This window comes from Moschus berezovskii, chromosome 2 (assembly GCF_049115385.1).
Source record: "Moschus berezovskii isolate FMDL1 chromosome 2, NW_MosBer_1.0, whole genome shotgun sequence".
Taxonomy (NCBI): Eukaryota; Metazoa; Chordata; class Mammalia; order Artiodactyla; family Moschidae; genus Moschus; species Moschus berezovskii.
The window spans coordinates 85,549,380-85,566,123 of NC_142461.1; the positions used below are offsets into that span (position 1 = coordinate 85,549,380).

Here is a 16,744-nt window from a genome sequence, read left to right on the forward strand (position 1 = left end):
CAGAGGTGGATTCCAACTTCCTTTTAAGGCCAGAACTATGGATTTTGCTTTTGTTTTATTGTTTCTTATCTATCCAACTGGGCTGTAAGTTTCCTTTAGGATAGGATCCAGGTCTCATTCATCTTTGTAGCCTCCTCTCTCTCTCCCCAGAGACAGTGGCTTTTCCCAGTATCTTGCACATTGGAGACCTTCAATAAATGCTTATTGAAATACATGTGTGAACAAATGCAGATGATAGAGGCGTAGAGTTCTATTTTTGTCCAATGCCATAAAAGGTAGTGACTGTGTCTCAATGGTTTAAAAACTTTTGTTGTGGTCTAGATAATTTTGAATTGTTTAGTTCAAAACTGGCTAAGGCTGCTGTGTCATTTAAGATGCTTTTAGCGGCAAGTAATAGAATAACCAACTAAAAGCAACTCAAGGAGTAAGACTAGATGAGATGATAAGACAGCAGGTCTGGAGGAGGTGTGCTACACAAACAGGATCATCAAGGACCCAGGTTCTTGGCATCCTCTGATTTTGCTTCCCGAGTGTCTCATTGTCGCCAGATGGAGATGGATGCTTCATATCCAAACATCTTGTCTTCCTAGAATTTATTTCAAAGATAGGAAAGAAGAGGCAGAAGAGGATTTCTTGACATATTTTCCCTTTTTGTCAGCATACTTCCCCTTTCCTCCTATTGACTAGCCAGGATCACTTGCTCATTTTATACCACTGGCATCAGGTGAAAAGAATTGCCACATACTATGATTAACTTGGACAAGTCATGGTTCATCCACTAGGAATTAAGGAGTGTTATACAACAAAGGTCCGTCTAGTCAAAGCTATGGCTTTCCAGTGGTCATGCATGGATGTGAGAGTTGGACTGTGAAGAAAGCTGAGCGCTGAAGAATTGATGCTTTTAAACTGTGGTGTTGAAGAAGACTCTTGAGAGTCCCTTGGACTGCAAGGAGATCCAACCAGTCCATCCTCAAGAAGACCAGTGCTGGGTGTTCATTGGAAGGACTGATGCTGAGGCTGAAACTCCAATATTTTGGCCACCTCATGTGAAGAGTTGACTCATTGGAAAAGACCCTGATGCTGGGAGGGATTGGGGGCAGGAGGAGAAGGGGACGATGGAGAATGAGATGGCTGGATGGCATCACTGACTCAATGCACATGAGTTTGGGTGAACAGGTGGACAGGGAGTCCTGGCGTCCTGCGATTCATGGGGTCACAAAGAGTCGGACATGACTGAGCAACTGAACTGAACTGAACTGATACCTTTTCTTCTTCATGGATCACTGCCTTATTGTGGTGAAGGGGCTTGTATAACTCAGTGAAGCTACGAACCATGCCATGTAGGGCCACCCCGGTCTGACCGGTCACAGTGGAGAGTTCTGACAAAATGTGATCCACTGGAGGAAGGAATGGCAAACCACTCCTGTATACAACAGAAAAGACCATGATACTGGGAAAGATTGAAGGCAGAAGAAGAGGGTGACGGAGGATGAGATATTTGGATGACATCACCAATTCAATGGACATGAACTTGGGCAAATTCCATGAGATGGTGAGGAACAGGGAAGTCTGGAGAGCTGCAGTTCATGGGGTCACGAAGAGTCAGACACAACTTGGTGACTGAACAACAACAATATCTTTTTCAGGGAAGCCCTGGGGGCTCAGTGGTAAAGAATCTGTCTGCCAGCATAGGAGAGGTGGATTTGATCCCTAGGTCATGAAGGTGTCCTGGAGAAGGAAATGGCAACCCACCCCAGTGTTCTTGCCTGGGAAATCCCGTGGACAGAAGAGCCTGGTGGGCTACAGTCCACAGGGTTGCTAAAAGATTAGACGTGACTTAGAGACAACAACAAGTATCTTTTCCAAGGTATCTTTAAGTTAGAGTCCTGTTATCTCCTACTGGAACAAATCAGAAAGAAGTAATGAGGAGTAGGTTTTGGTGAAGAAAAGAGTAGTATCTGTTACCTCCTGTATGAATTAGTTGTCACAAACATTTCTGCCAGAGATGTGAAATAGTTTGTGAAATTCCTAGACCTCAATAAAGGGGCAGGGGGCTCTTATTTATTTATTGAATACCTATTACATACATATGTTATTTCACTTGACCCTCACACCACCAACCTAGGAAGCAGGTATTTTCACCAGTTTACAGGTGAGGGTACTAAGGCTCAAGGAGGTTAAAATATTGCACAAAAGCTAGAGACCATCATGATATTCAAATCGATATGTGTCCTTCTCTAAAATACATTCCCTTTTCTCCATGTTTTAGGGTCTAATGTTCAATTTCATCTGTCAACCTGACTGGACTATAGGGTTCTCAGATATTTAATCAAACATTTTTTTTGTTATTTTTGTGAGAATGTTTTTAGATGAGGTTAACATTTCGGAGAGGGCAATGGCAAGCCACTCCAGTACTCTTGCCTAGAAAATACCATGGATGGAGGAGCCTGGTAGGCTGCAGTCCGTGGGGTCGCTAAGAGTTGGACACGACTGAGCAACTTCACTTTCACTTTTCACTTTCACACATTGGAGAAGGAAATGGCAACCCACTCCAGTGTTCTTGCCTGGAGAATCCCAGGGACAGGGGAGCCTGGTGGGCTTCCATCTATGGGGTCACACAGAGTCAGACACGACTGAAGTGACTTAGCAGCAGCAGCAACATTTCAATGGGTAGTCGGAGTAAGCCAGATTGCCCTTCCTAATTTGGCTGGGCCTCATCACAACAGTGGAAGACCTGATACGTATTCACGTGCTCAATTGCTCAGTTGTATCCGAATCTTTGAGACACCATCGACTGTAGCCCATCAGGCTCCTCTGTCCTTGGAATTCTCCAGGCAAGAATACTGGAGCAGGTTGCCATTTCCCTCTCCAGGTGATCTTCCTGACCCAAAGATCAAACCCGCATCTTCTGCAATGGCAGGTGGCTTCTTTACCACCAGCTCCACTTGGGAAGCCCCAATGAAACAATAATATTCTGTCGAGTAAGAGAGAGTTCCTTGTGCCTGATGGCCTTCAGACTGAAGCACTGGCTCATCCTGGGCCTTGAGCCTGCCAGCCTTTAGACTGGAACTACACCATTGGTTCTCCTGAGGCTCCAAGTTGCTGAATCACTCTGTCAATTTTGGGACTGGTTATCCTCCATAAATTGCATGAGTGAATTTCTTGTAATTAACTATATGCATGTGTGTGTGCTAAGTCACTTCAGTTATATCTGACTCTGTGCGACCCCATGGACACTAACCTGCCAGGCTCCTCTGTCCATGGGATTGTCCAGGCAAGAACAATTCTCCTGGGTTGCCATGCCCTCCTCTAGAAGATCTTCCCAACCCAGGGATCAAACCTGCATCTCTTAAGTCTCCTGCATTGGTAGGTAGGTTCTTTACCACTAGCACCACCTGGGAAGCCCCAATTAACTATATTAACTATATAATTTATACAGAAAATATATTAACTATATAATTTATACAGAAAGTACTTATACATATGAACAGAAGTAAACAAGTACTTATGCACACATATGCACATCCTATTGGTTTAGCTTCTCTGGAGAATGCTAACACATGATAAGAATCTCTTTTCAGTTTGGGAAGACTTTATTCTTAAGGACAGTCCAAACCAGCTCTTGAAGTTCTATGACCCAGAAAAAACAAAAAAAAAAATCCCAGCCTCTGTTAGGAGTAAAGAAAGCTTAATGGAAAGGTTCTTCAAATAGGTGAGGGGTGGAAAAAGAAGAGATGCTTCAAGCTTTCGGTAGCACTAACATTCTAGAATGCCACATCCTGCACGAAACCAGAGAGCTTTGACTACAGAGCAGCAGTTCTTAATCACTATGGTTAGCCATCCTGATGGGTTTTGATTAATTATGAATCATTGCGTAAGGCATTTGTTATCTATTGAAATCAAATACTGAAGTTTAACAATCCTTTTTAAAATATAAATTAGAGAAACAAAGTTCTCACTTTCTCTCACGTGTGTCCTAGACTAAAGCAGAGCCTTAGGTAAGAGAGGGATGAATAGAGAGCCAGCCAACATTTGGAGAATGATCCTGCCTCCCACGATGGACCCTGTGCCACCAGGGTGTCCTGACAGGAAAAGAGTGAGAACCGTTGCTTGCCCTTGATATATTCATGACATCCCACTTTTAGAGCCTCTGGAGGCTGGGGTATTACTCCTCTTAATACTTCTTTCTTGGGATGAGTTAAGCTGGGAAATGGCTTTACCCTTGAACTTAAAGTCACTCTTTCCTCAAAACATTGATTCTCTAGCACATATAATAGCGTTTCACTATTTGGCAGTCTATTTGACTGCCCCAAATTCTATCTAAAAGAAAATCCAATATAATGTTTCTATCTTTATTTGGAAGAATGCTGCTAAGTCACTTCAGTTGTGTCTGACTCTGTGTGACCCCATAGACAGAAGCCCACCAGGCTCCCACGTCCCTGGGATTCTCCAGGCAAGAACACTGGAGTGGGTTGCCATTTCCTTCTCCAATGTGTGAAAGTGAAAAGTGAAAGTGAAGTTGCTCAGTCATGTCTGACTTGTAGCGACCCCATGGACTGCAGCCTACCAGGCTCCTCCATCCATGGGATTCTCTAGGCAAGAGTACTGGAGTGACTTACCATTGCCTTCTCCATTTGGAAGAATAGAAAGGGAATTATTTAAAAAATAAAGATATCAACATTTTATACAAAAAAGTTAGTTAAGCTGAATATTAATTAATCCAGTCTTAGACTATAAGAGAATTCTTTGTTTTTGTAATAACTTAAAGAATTCTTCTTTATTAAAAAAAAAACATTATGGCAAGGTATCAGGTTACTTTTTTCCTAATAAATTTAAAAACACAGAGTGGGAAAAAAGTGCAAAATCAGCAAATTGCCCTCCATTTGGCAAAAAAAATGGGAAGAGATTTCCTAGGGAAGCTGCCTCTGACAGAAATTAAGCACTGTACTATTTGATTCCATACATTCATTAGAATAACAAGAAAATAGATAGCTTCCCTGGTGGTTCAGATGGTAAAGAATCTGCCTGCCAGTGAAGGAGACTCAAGACAGGGGTTTGTGTCCTTCCTGGAGAAGGAATCCAGTATTCTTATGCCTGGAAAATTCCATGGACAGAGAAGCCTTGTGGGCTACAGTCCATGGAATCACAAGGAGATGGTAGCTGTGGACAATTCAAGGTCAGGAATTAGTAGCTATGTTTAGGTCAAGGTCAGATCCAGATCTTAAGCTTAATCTCATCCTCTGGAAGTTCTATAATTGATTATCTCTGAAGATATATCACTGATTATATAAGGAAGATACTTGATTACAAAATTAATGTTTTATTTATTTAATAAGCTTCAGGTGTTGGGTGTGCTTACAACTCAAATAGGGCTTCCCTGGTGGTTCAGAGGGTAAAGTGTCTCCCTACAATGCAGGAGACCTGGGTTCGATCCCTGGGTCGGGAAGATCCCCTGGAGAAGGAAATAGCAACTCACTCTAGTACTCTTGCCTGGAAAATCTCATGGACTGAGAAGTCTGGTAGGCTACAGTCCATGGGGTCGCATGGGGTTGCAAAGATTCGGATACAACTGAGCAACTTCACTACAACTCAAATATTTGTTTCAACCACATATGTTTCTTTTATTCTTTGAATGTAAGGGAATTCTTTAGGGTATGGATTCCTAACACCCTCCCCACCCCACCACGGGAATATTTCCTGTCAGTGTTGTTTCTAAATTTGAGAACATAGAACTTTTAGTTTGGTGGTGTGTCTTAACCAGGTCTTGTGTTCCTGGTTTATTAAGCACAAAGCATATGAAGCCTGGTTTTCTCAAAAGCTTACTAACTAAGATCTTCCTTACCATGTAAAGGAATTCAACTGTACTTTTATCTAGCTGGAGTTTTCAGATGCAAAACAATGCAGAATAGAGTAGTTGATCTGTTTTAGTCCATATTTAAGAGGGAGAAAGTGAAGAAGAGGCAGAGATGGCAGAGGAGGGGAGGGAGGTGGAGATGGGAGAGAGAGGAAAGCGGGGAGAAAGGGGGAAGAAGGGGAGGAGGGAAAAGAGAGGAGGCCGAGGAGGGAGGACAGGAGGAGGAAGGAGAAGTCAGTAACAGTGTGATGCTTTATCTTTGACTCTGGACATTGTTCGAGGCATCTGGATACGGTTTCCTGATTAATGTGATTTTCATTGGTAGCCATTATCTAAAATCATTCCGTATCCACATCCTATGATTCAGCATGCTGGAACATAACCACACCTACAGAGAAACTTAGTGAACCAATGACAGAGAATGTTACATTTCACCAAAGTTAAACCAAAACAACAAAACACAAGAAACAAAAACAATACCCCCAAATCCAAAATACGGAAAACATTGGCTATTTAAATTAAACAAAGTATAGCAATTTTTTAAAAATAAAATGAATTGAATTTAAAAAATTAACTTGATGATTTGGGAGGATTCTAATAGATTCATTGTATTATAATGATATCAAGTAGATAGTCCTAATCCAAGCAGTTGTGCTTTTAAAACCACAAATAGCATAAACATCCATATACACAATGCAGTTAGGATTGGTGGTGAATTAATTTTTCTCCCCATGTATGCCAGTAGACCTGAGTGTGTGCCTGGGGGGCTACAATTAAGAAAGAGGGAAAACACTGCTTAATAAAATTGGGATCAGGCATTTAAAAAGACTCCTTAAGCTCAAAACTGCTAGGGATCTGACTTGTTTATAGGAAGCAGTTCTGCTAGAATTAGAAGTGGAAATAAGGAGATGATAATGAAATACAGTTTAACCAGTAAAGGGTGGTGAACATATGTATCAGGCCGCACCATATGAATATGCTGCCAGTTTTGATATACAGCTGTGGTTCCTTTTGTCAAGCTATTCTATTTCCTGTTAGGAAAGATAACTCTGAAATACTGTTTCAGGATGCAGGAATAGAACAAGAGCTTCATTAAATTGCTTAAAAATTATTTCCTCAAGTTTCTCTCTTACTGTTTGTCATAATGAGATGATGTTCTTATAAGTCACTCACTTATTCATAGCTTGTGGGAAAAAAGGTTTCAGTCTTGACTGCTTACTAATGGTCAAGCATGCACATCTGGAAGTCACTCGATGGTATTTCAGTGAAAGGTCAGAATCCAAGTGTAAGATGACCCATCAATCAGGTGCTTGCCTCACTTTCCTGGTTTCATTCCAGCCATATTTGTCTCTGTTGGGTGGGGGTGAGTGACTTCCACCGACTTTTTCTCTCCTCTTCCCCCAGAATGATTTCTGTTCGTTTCCAAGGCAAACCATTCAATATTACAGTAATCCAGGCCTATGCCCCAACCAGTAATGCTGAAGAAGCCGAAGTTAACTGGTTCTATGAAGACCTACAAGACCTTTTAGAACTAACACCCAAAAAAGATGTCCTTTTCATTATAGGGGACTGGAATGCAAAAGTAGGAAGTCAAGAAACACCTGGAGTAACAGGCAAATTTGGCCTTGGAGCACGGAATGAAGCAGGGCAAAGGCTAATAGAGTTTTGTCAAGAGAATGCACTGGTCATAGCAAACACCCTCTTCCAACAACACAAGAGAAGACTCTACACATGGACATCACCAGATGGTCAACACCGAAATCAGATTGATTATATTCTTTGCAACCAAAGATGGAGAAGCTGTATACAGTTAGCGAAAACAAGACCAGGAGCTGACTGTGGCTCAGATCATGAACTCCTTATTGCCAAATTCAGACTTAAATTGAAGAAAGTAGGGAAAACCACTAGACCATTCAGATATGACCTCAATCAAATCCCTTATGATTATACAGTGGAAGTGAGAAATAGATTTAAGGGACTAGATCTGATTGATAGAGTGCCTGATGAACTCTGGACGGAGGTTCGTGACATTGTACAGGAGACAGGGACCAAGACCATTCCCATGGAAAAGAAATGCAGAAGAGCGAAATGGCTGTCTGAGGAGGCCTTACAAATAGCTGTGAAAAGAAGAGAGGCGAAAAGCAAAGGAGAAAAGGAAATATATAAACATTTGAATGCAGAATTCCAAAGAATAGCAAGGAGAAATAAGAAAGACTTCCTCAGTGATCAATGCAAAGAAATAGAGGAAAACAACAGAATAGGAAAAACAAGAGACCTCTTCAAGAAAATTAGAGATTCCAAGGGAACATTTCATGCAAAGATGGGCTCGATAAAGGACAGAAATGGTATGGACCTAACAGAAGCAGAAGATATTAAGAAGAGGTGGCAGGAATACACAGAAGAACTGTACAAAAAAGATCTTCACGACCAAGATAGTCACGATAACGTGATCACTGACCTAGAGCCAGACATCTTGGAATGTGAAGTCAAGTGGGCCTTAGAAAGCATCACTACGAACAAAGCTAGTGGTGGTGATGGAATTCCAGTTGAGCTATTTCAAGTCTTGAAAGATGATGCTGTGAAAGTGCTGCACTCAATATGCCAGCAGATTTGGAAAACTCAGCAGTGGCCACAGGACTGGAAGAGGTCAGTCTTCATTCCAATCCCAAAGAAAGGCAATGCCAAAGAGTGCTCAAACTACCACACAATTGCACTCATCTCACACGCTAGCAAAGTCATGCTCAAAATTCTCCAAGCCAGGTTTCAGCAGTATGTAAACCGTGAACTCCCAGATGTTCAAGCAGGTTTTAGAAAAGGCAGAGGCACCAGAGATCAAATTGCCAACATCCACTGGATCATGGAGAAAGCAAGAGAGTTTCAGAAAAACATCTATTTCTGCTTCATTGACTATGCCAAAGCCTTTGACTGTGTCGATCACAATAAACTGTGGAACATTCTGAAAGAGATGGAAATACCAGACCACCTGACCTGCCTCTTGAGAAACCTGTATGCAGGTCAGGAAGCAACAGTTAGAACTGGACATGGAACAACAGACTGGTTCCAAATAGGAAAAGGTGTACGTCAAGGTTGTATATTGTCACCTTGCTTATTTAACTTATATGCAGAGTACATCATTAGGAACGCTGGGCTGGAAGAAGCGCAAGCTGGAATCAAGATTGCTGGGAGAAATATCAGTAACCTCAGATATGCAGATGACACTACCCTTATGGCAGAAAGTGAAGAGGAACTCAAAGGCCTCTTGATGAAAGTGAAAGAGGAGAGTGAAAAGGTTGGCTTGAAGCTCAACATTCAGAAAACAAAGATCATGGCATCTGGTCCCATCACTTCATGGGAAATAGATGGAAAAACAGTGGAAACAGTGTCAGACTTTATTTTTTTGGGCTCCAAAATCACTGCAGATGCTGATTGCAGCCATGAAATTAAAAGACGTTTGCTCCTTGGAAGGAAAGTTATGACCAACCTTGATAGTATATTAAAAAGCAGAGACATTACTTTGCCAACCAAGGTCCGTCTAGTCAAGGCAATGGTTTTTCCCGTGGTCATGTATGGATGTTAGAGTTGGACTGTGAAGAAAGCTGATCGCCGAAGAATTGATGCTTTTGAACTGTGGTGCTGGAGAAGACTCTTGAGAGTCCCTTATACTGCAAGGAGATCCAACCAGTCCATTCTAGAGGAGATCAACCCTGGATGTTCATTGGAGGGACTGATGCTAAAGCTGAAGCTGCAATACTTTGGCCACCTCATGTGACGAGTTGACTCACTGGAAAAGACTCTGATGCTGGGAGGGATTGGGGGCAGGAGGAGAAGGGGACGACCGAAAATGAGATGGCTGGATGGCATCACCGACTCTGTGGACATGAGTTTGAGTGTACTCCGGGAGTTGGTGATGGACAGGGAGGCCTGGCGTGCTGTGATTCATGGGGTCGCAGAGAGTCGGACAAGACTGAGCGGCTGAACTGAACTAAACTCCCCCTCTAAGGCAAGGAGGTTGTTCATCAGCAACATAGCTCACGCCCAAGTATTGCTACTTCATTTAGTTCTTCATTAGCAACTGTGGAAAATAGGTAATTAATATTTAGGAGGGTAGATATAATTTATCTATTACAGTATGGATTTTTTATTTTTTGGTTTAAATATGAAGGCTACTTTGGTCCCGTTTGAGGAGTTTATCACTGGATGCTTGAGGAGGATGATGAGCTCGTCATGGTTTTCCCACACCGGGACTCCTCACACTCCCATGCCTTCTAACATTATCCTCTCTTCTCAACCTGCTGAGCTTCTATTTGCGCTTTTATTTTTATTTTTGACAGGAAATAGCATTTAGTGGTGAGCGTGATTAAGGAGGGGACAGCGCTGATGCTCATGAGTGCAGGGCCCGCCATTTGTCCAGTGGACCACAATTAGGGATGTATTTGACCCCACAGCCATCTGGGATGAGAGGCTTTTCAGCCACCATGTTCTCAAATTCATCCGCGTTGAACTTGGTAACTCCCCACTTCTTGGAGATGTGGATCTTCTGGCGCCAGGAAACTTGAACTTGGCCTGGCGGAGAGCTTCAATCACATGTTCCTTGTTCTGCAGCTTGGTGCGGATGTACATTAGGACCTGGCCAAGTGGACCCTGGCCACTGTGCCCTGGGGCTTTCCAAAGGCGCCGCTCATACCTGTCTGGAGTCTATCAGCTCCAGCGCAAGACAACATCTTGTTGATGCGGATGACATGGAAAGGGGGGAGCCACACTCGGATGTGAAAACCATCTTTGCCACAGCTTTTCACCATGTACTTGTTGGCACAAATACGGGCAGCCCCCAGGGCTTCAGAGGAGAGCTGCTCATACTTGTCTGACACCATGGGGCCACAGAGTGGGAACTCATCCACTTTGGCCTTCTCATGCCCCAAGAAGAAGATGCGGATCTTAGCATCAGGGACGCCTCGGCAGAAGCGGTACTTTGGGTACGTCTTGTTCTTACAATACCGGTAACACCGGGCAGGGCGGTGGCCATGGCGACACCAGAATCTTCAGTGGCATGCCGAAGGGAAAGAGCTCTTTTATTTTTTTAAATTAACTTTTATTGGATATGGTTGCTTTACAATGTTGTACTAGTTTCTAATATATACATATAATGTATACATCCCCTCCCTTTGGACTTCCTTTCCTGTCAGGAAGTAGAGTTGCCTGTGCTATATAGTGGGTTCTTAAGACTGTGAAGAAAGCTGATCGCCGAAGAATCGATGCTTTTGAACTGTGGTGTTGGAGAAGACTCTTGAGAGTCCCTTATACTGCAAGGAGATCCAACCAGTCCATTCTAAAGGAGATCAATCCTGGATGTTCATTGGAGGGACTGATGCTAAAGCTGAAACTGCAATACTTTGGCCACCTCATGCGACGAGTTGACTCACTGGAAAAGACTCTGATGCTGGGAAAGGTTGGGGGCGGGAGGAGAAGGGGACGACAGAGAATGAGATGGCTGGATGGCATCACCGACTCTGTGGACATGAGTTTGAGTGAACTCCGGGAGTTGGTGATGGACAGGGAGGCCTGGCGTGCTGTGATTCATGGGGTCGCGGAGAGTCGGACACGACTGAGCGACTGAACTGAACTGAACTGAATAGTTATCTATTTAGTATCAATAATATATATGTGTCAGTATCAATCTCCCAAGTCCTCTTCCCTGCGCTTTCCCCTCTTGGTGTCCATATATTTGTTCTCTACTTCTGTGTCTCTATTTCTGCTTTGCAAATAAGATCATTTGCCTAGAAAATCCCATGGATGGAGCAGCCTGGTAGGCTGCAGTCCGTGGGGTCGCTAAGAGTCAGACACGACTGAGCGACTTCACTTTCACTTTTCACTTTTACACATTGGAGAAGGAAATGGCAACCCACTCCAGTGTTCTTGCCTGGAGAATCCCAGGGACGGGGGAGCCTGGTGGGCTTCCGTCATGGGGTCACACAGAGTCGGACACGACTGAAATGACTTAGCTTATACCATTTTTCTAGACTGCATAATATACGCATTAATATACAATATTTGTTTCTCTCTTTCTGGCTTACTCCACTCTGTATGACAGTCTCTAGGTTCATCCGTGTCTCTACAAATGACCAAAATTTGGGTCCTTTTTATGACTGAGTAATATTCCATTGGGGCTTCCCTGGTGGCTCAGAGGTTAAAGCGTCTGCCTCCAATGCGGGAGACCCAGGTTCGATCCCTGGGTCGGGAAGATCCCCTGGAGAAGGAAACGGTAACCCACTCCAGTATTCTTGCCTGGAGAGTCCCATGGATGGAGAAGCTTGGTAGGCTACAGTCCACGGGGTCGCATAGAGTCAGACACGACTGAGCGACGGAACGGAACGGAATATTCCATTGTATGTGCCACATCTCCTTTGCACTGTTGGTGAGAGTGTAAACTGATACAGCCAATATGGAAAAAAATATGGAGGTTTCTTTAAAAACTAAAATTAGAACTACTATGTGACCTCGGAATCCCACTCCTGGGCATATATGCAGAGAAAACCATAATTCAAAAAGATAATGCACCTCAATGTTCACTGCAGTACTATTTACACTATCTACAATAGCCAGTACATGGAAGAAACCTAAATGTCCATCAACAGAGGACTTGGTAAAGAAGATATGGTACATTCATCTTGTTGTTGTTCCGTTGCTAAGTCATGTCCATGGGGTTTTAGGTGAGAATACTGGAGTGCTTTGCCATTTCCTTCTCCGGGGAATCTTCCCAGAATAGGGATTGAACCTGCATCTCCTGCATTAGCAGGTAGATTCTTTACCACTGAGTCATTAGGGAAGCCCCAGGGCATGTGTATTAATACAATGGAGTGTTACTTCTATTGGCCCTTCAACACCAAACTCAAATAGTTTTTTTTCTCTGAAGCCTTCCCTAGCTCCCGTGGACAGAGGTCTCACAAAATGACCAGAACTCTTTCCTGCCTGTTGCTCTTGTAACAGTCTGTGGACCAACACAATGACTGGTATTTACTGGTAATTTGTAAATATTTGTTTGCAAATGACCTATATAAAACATCCCATCCAAGCATCAGAATTTATCAAGGTATTCCACCTATGTAAACTGTTAGAGGAACTGAAAGTAACTAAATCGGATGACAAGAGTTAACATCATTCGAGTCTGTCTGAATCAGCGTCAGGTTTTAGTGTTGTATATCTAACTATCGATCTGCCAAGTCTTTTCATTTTTGCAATAGAAATGGCCTTTCAGGTTGTCATCTACTTGTATCTTTCAAGCCAGTCTTCATGGAAATGTTTGTTTACATGGGCTTAAGAAATATGTAGTATTGTTTTCATAGAGGCTTAAGAAATACTTGGCTGAACAGTTTAATAGGGGAAAAAAAAGATTTGAGGAACAAAAAGTACCAAAGAAAACTTGGTATTCATCAGAATTAAAATTAGCTGAAGGAAAACAATGATCATAAACTAGAAACCTTTTCCTGCTATTTGGATCATCAGATTTCATCTCCAGCAGCTTCCCCTCCCGCGTCTCTTGTCAAGTTATGAAAGAAGTTCCCCGTATGGGCCGATTATTCTGACAGGCAAGGCTATCTCATGACTTACAAGTCTCCTTAAAATATGCAAAAGGGCTAACAGGAAGGTTCGAACTGTGAGCAGTATCTTGGCTGCCTTGTTTCAAAGGCTCACCCTTGTGACTACTTCATTATCGTCCTAGATTATCTGCTCAGAGCAGCAAAGGCCCCATGTACTTAGAACTGAGACACAACAGCCTCCTCATTTCTCATGCTCTGAGGCCTCTCATTGGCCTGATAATTGTCAAGCATTCCTTCCTCTTTCATGAACCCGAGGCTCACACCCACCAGGAAACAAAGGGTTCCTTCGAGGATGAATCTTGAGACCATCCCGGCCACCGAAAAATTACAAGCTGGAAATTTTCTAAGTACTGAAATTATTGTGTTCCTTTTAGAGAACTCTCTGTGGACCTAACTCTAGGAATAGGTTATCAAAAGCAGACTTCCCTCAAAACCAGGAGGGAAGAAAGGACACTGAGGAAGAGATGAAATAAATACACTGCACACACCTGCCCCTTTACCGGAGCCTGCCACAGAGACCGTTTGCAAACTATTTGCACATCTCTTATCTTATCTGATTCCCATAGCCATTCTATGAAATGGTTACTAATAGTATTCTCATCTTAAAGGTAAGTAAATTGAGGTTTAGTGAGGTAATGGTCAAAGTCACTCAGGAAGAACAGAACAGAGATTTGAACCCAGATCTTTTCACAAGAAAGCATAGCCTTTCAGCCATCAACCACTGAGCTTCTCATGCTAACACTCCCTTAACCAGGGCTACCCTCACATCTTAAACTTCATAGAAAGGAGCCTCCTTTACAACCCCTCATTTTATTGACAAGGAAACACCATCATAAACTGCAGTTTAAATATTCTTTAGCTTCAGGAGAAAAAAGCAAAATCATGAGAGAACCAGTTCACGTCAGCAATTTTGTGAGAAAACCAAGAGAAGCAACTTTCAGGGAAAGCCTGCAGTCCGTGTGCACTCAGGACCATGTGATGAGAAATGAAGCTTTCTCTGTTGACCCCAAGGAACAGCAACGTTCCAGCTAAATGCCTTTGTGATCTGTGGACTTCACATTCTGGGACAAAGCAACCTGAAAGAACTTATCAGATGTTGTCACAACGGCTGGAGGAAAAAAAGTTTTGTAATTGCCTCTGTGACTTTAGAAATTGTTCAGTTGTATTATTGGTTTGCAGAAGATTTCTATTGGCAAATGGTTATTTTGTCTATCTTCCATTTGTCTGTCTTAGCTTCATTTAAATCATTGTATGCCACCCAAACAAGGGTGATATCTGCTAACTCTTATACTGCTGCTAAGTCGCTTCAGTCATATCTGACTCTGTGCGACCCCATAGATGGCAGCCCACTAGGCTCACCCATCCCTGGGATTCTCCAGGCAAGAACACTGGAGTGGGTTGCCATACAGTTAATCACAATTCCCTAAATACAGAGGGTATGCACAGTGTTTTCTGGTATCTAACATTTTAAGATACAAATGCAGAGAAAATTCTAGTAGCATCTATGATGGAGTCCTTACAAAAAGTCACTTAGGATTCAAGAAGGAAGTGTTTATATTTCCTGGGAAAGAACAGTGAGGTCTGCGTATCCACCTGCTCTGTGATATATGCATGTGGTTTTCATTTTATTTAAAAATCACTAATAGAAATTGTACCTTTTCTCATGCCTCCCACTGGCCTTCACTGCAGGATATATTACTCATGTCAGACCCAAATTTACCTCTGGCCCACACAAACCTACTGTTATCTTGCTGATTTGTTACTGTAAATTACTGACATCAGCAAAGCTTTGTCAGGAAACTGAGGTAATTGAAAATTCCAGAGAAGTTGAAGAAAACGCATCCCAGATTACTTTGGGCTTCTTCCTCTTTTATTTAGTTCATGTTCCCCATCTGAGTCATTGCTAAAATAGTTGAAAGGCTATGTTCACATTCAGTATTAGGTAGAAGGCTTATTTATTCATGTTTCCCTTTAACCCACCTCACTTGGATTGTAGCGAGTTTTGCCTAAGTTTACAATTCGATCAATATCTGGATGTCGGCAGTGGAGTTTGATGCTGTTATACATACTTAGTGATTATATGAGAAATGAAATTGTTAATCTATGTGGGTAAAATTTGTGCCCCAAAATATCTTGTAAACAGTTTTTTAAAAAATCTTCGAGTGTATGAAATGACAACTTTCTGATTTGCATTGAGGTCCTTCCACAGCTCCTTATTTTTCCATCACTCACTTTCTACGTGATTTTCTCTCTCATCACCAAGTTATTCCTCTCTTTGTCTAATAACCAGGGTCAATGGGGACTAGATGTTGCTGACAGCCTCTTTCCAAAAGACGCACAGATTTCCCAGGTTCTAGCTGGGTGTCCGGCTTATTACTGTGCACTGCAGTCAGAATGTTCGATTTTGACCTTCCAGGAACACGCTGCCTTAGGGAGACCAACCCTTGTATAGCGTGTTAATGAAGTAGGTGCAGAAGCCAGAGGAGGGCATGTCTAAGACTAGGGTTTCAGGAAAGAGGGTCTTAAGAAAGTGACCCTTGATCTGTGTCTTGAAGGATGAAAAATAATAATAATATAAAGAGAGGTATGTTCAGGCAGATGCAATTGGAGGGATGGTGAGAGCTGATGGAAATGGAGGCGAGGAGAAGCCAGCATATGAAAGTTTTGTGGACTAAGCTAAGGAATAAGAGCTATATTTTGGGTGTTCTGTGGAATCCCACAAAGATTTTAAAGGCTTTGGCATAATCAAATTTGTACTAGAGCATTAAATCAGTGAGCATTTCGGTTCAGTGATAAGCAATTTTAACTAGGGAAGTATTTCCCAATTTTCTGCCTCAGTTCAGTTGCTCAGTCGTGTCCAACTCTTTGCGACCCCACGGACTGCAGCATGCCAGACTTCCCTGTCCATCACCAACTCCCGGAGCCTACTCAACTCATGTCCATCACTTCAGTGATGCCATCCAACCGTCTCATCCTCTGTCGTCCCCTTCTCCTCATTTACTGAATATCTATTTGGTGACATAACTCCCAGAGAGGTGGGACTACAGATAACATGGTCCCACCCTTAAGAATAAGCTTACCTGTTTACGTATGAGAAGGCAGACCTGAAAACCAAAAAGTGTCAAAAGAGCACTTTTGGTCCACGCAGTAACGTAGGATGAGTTAGAAGGAGATAAGACCCCAAGAATAGTTACAGGTGGAAAGGAGAGGGAGGGGACTAATAATTTCCCCTGAGCACATTCTTTTCAACCATAGTTAAGGAGCTGCATCAACATAACAGCTGCTAAGACTATGA

The 16,744-nt window shown here is 42.6% G+C and overlaps 1 pseudogene; it reads right to left on the reverse strand.

The window, feature by feature from the left end:
* Nucleotides 1-10,225: 10,225 nt before the first annotated feature.
* Nucleotides 10,226-10,706, reverse strand: LOC129538531 (large ribosomal subunit protein uL16-like; annotated as a pseudogene).
* Between the last annotated feature and the right edge of the window lie 6,038 nt (nucleotides 10,707-16,744).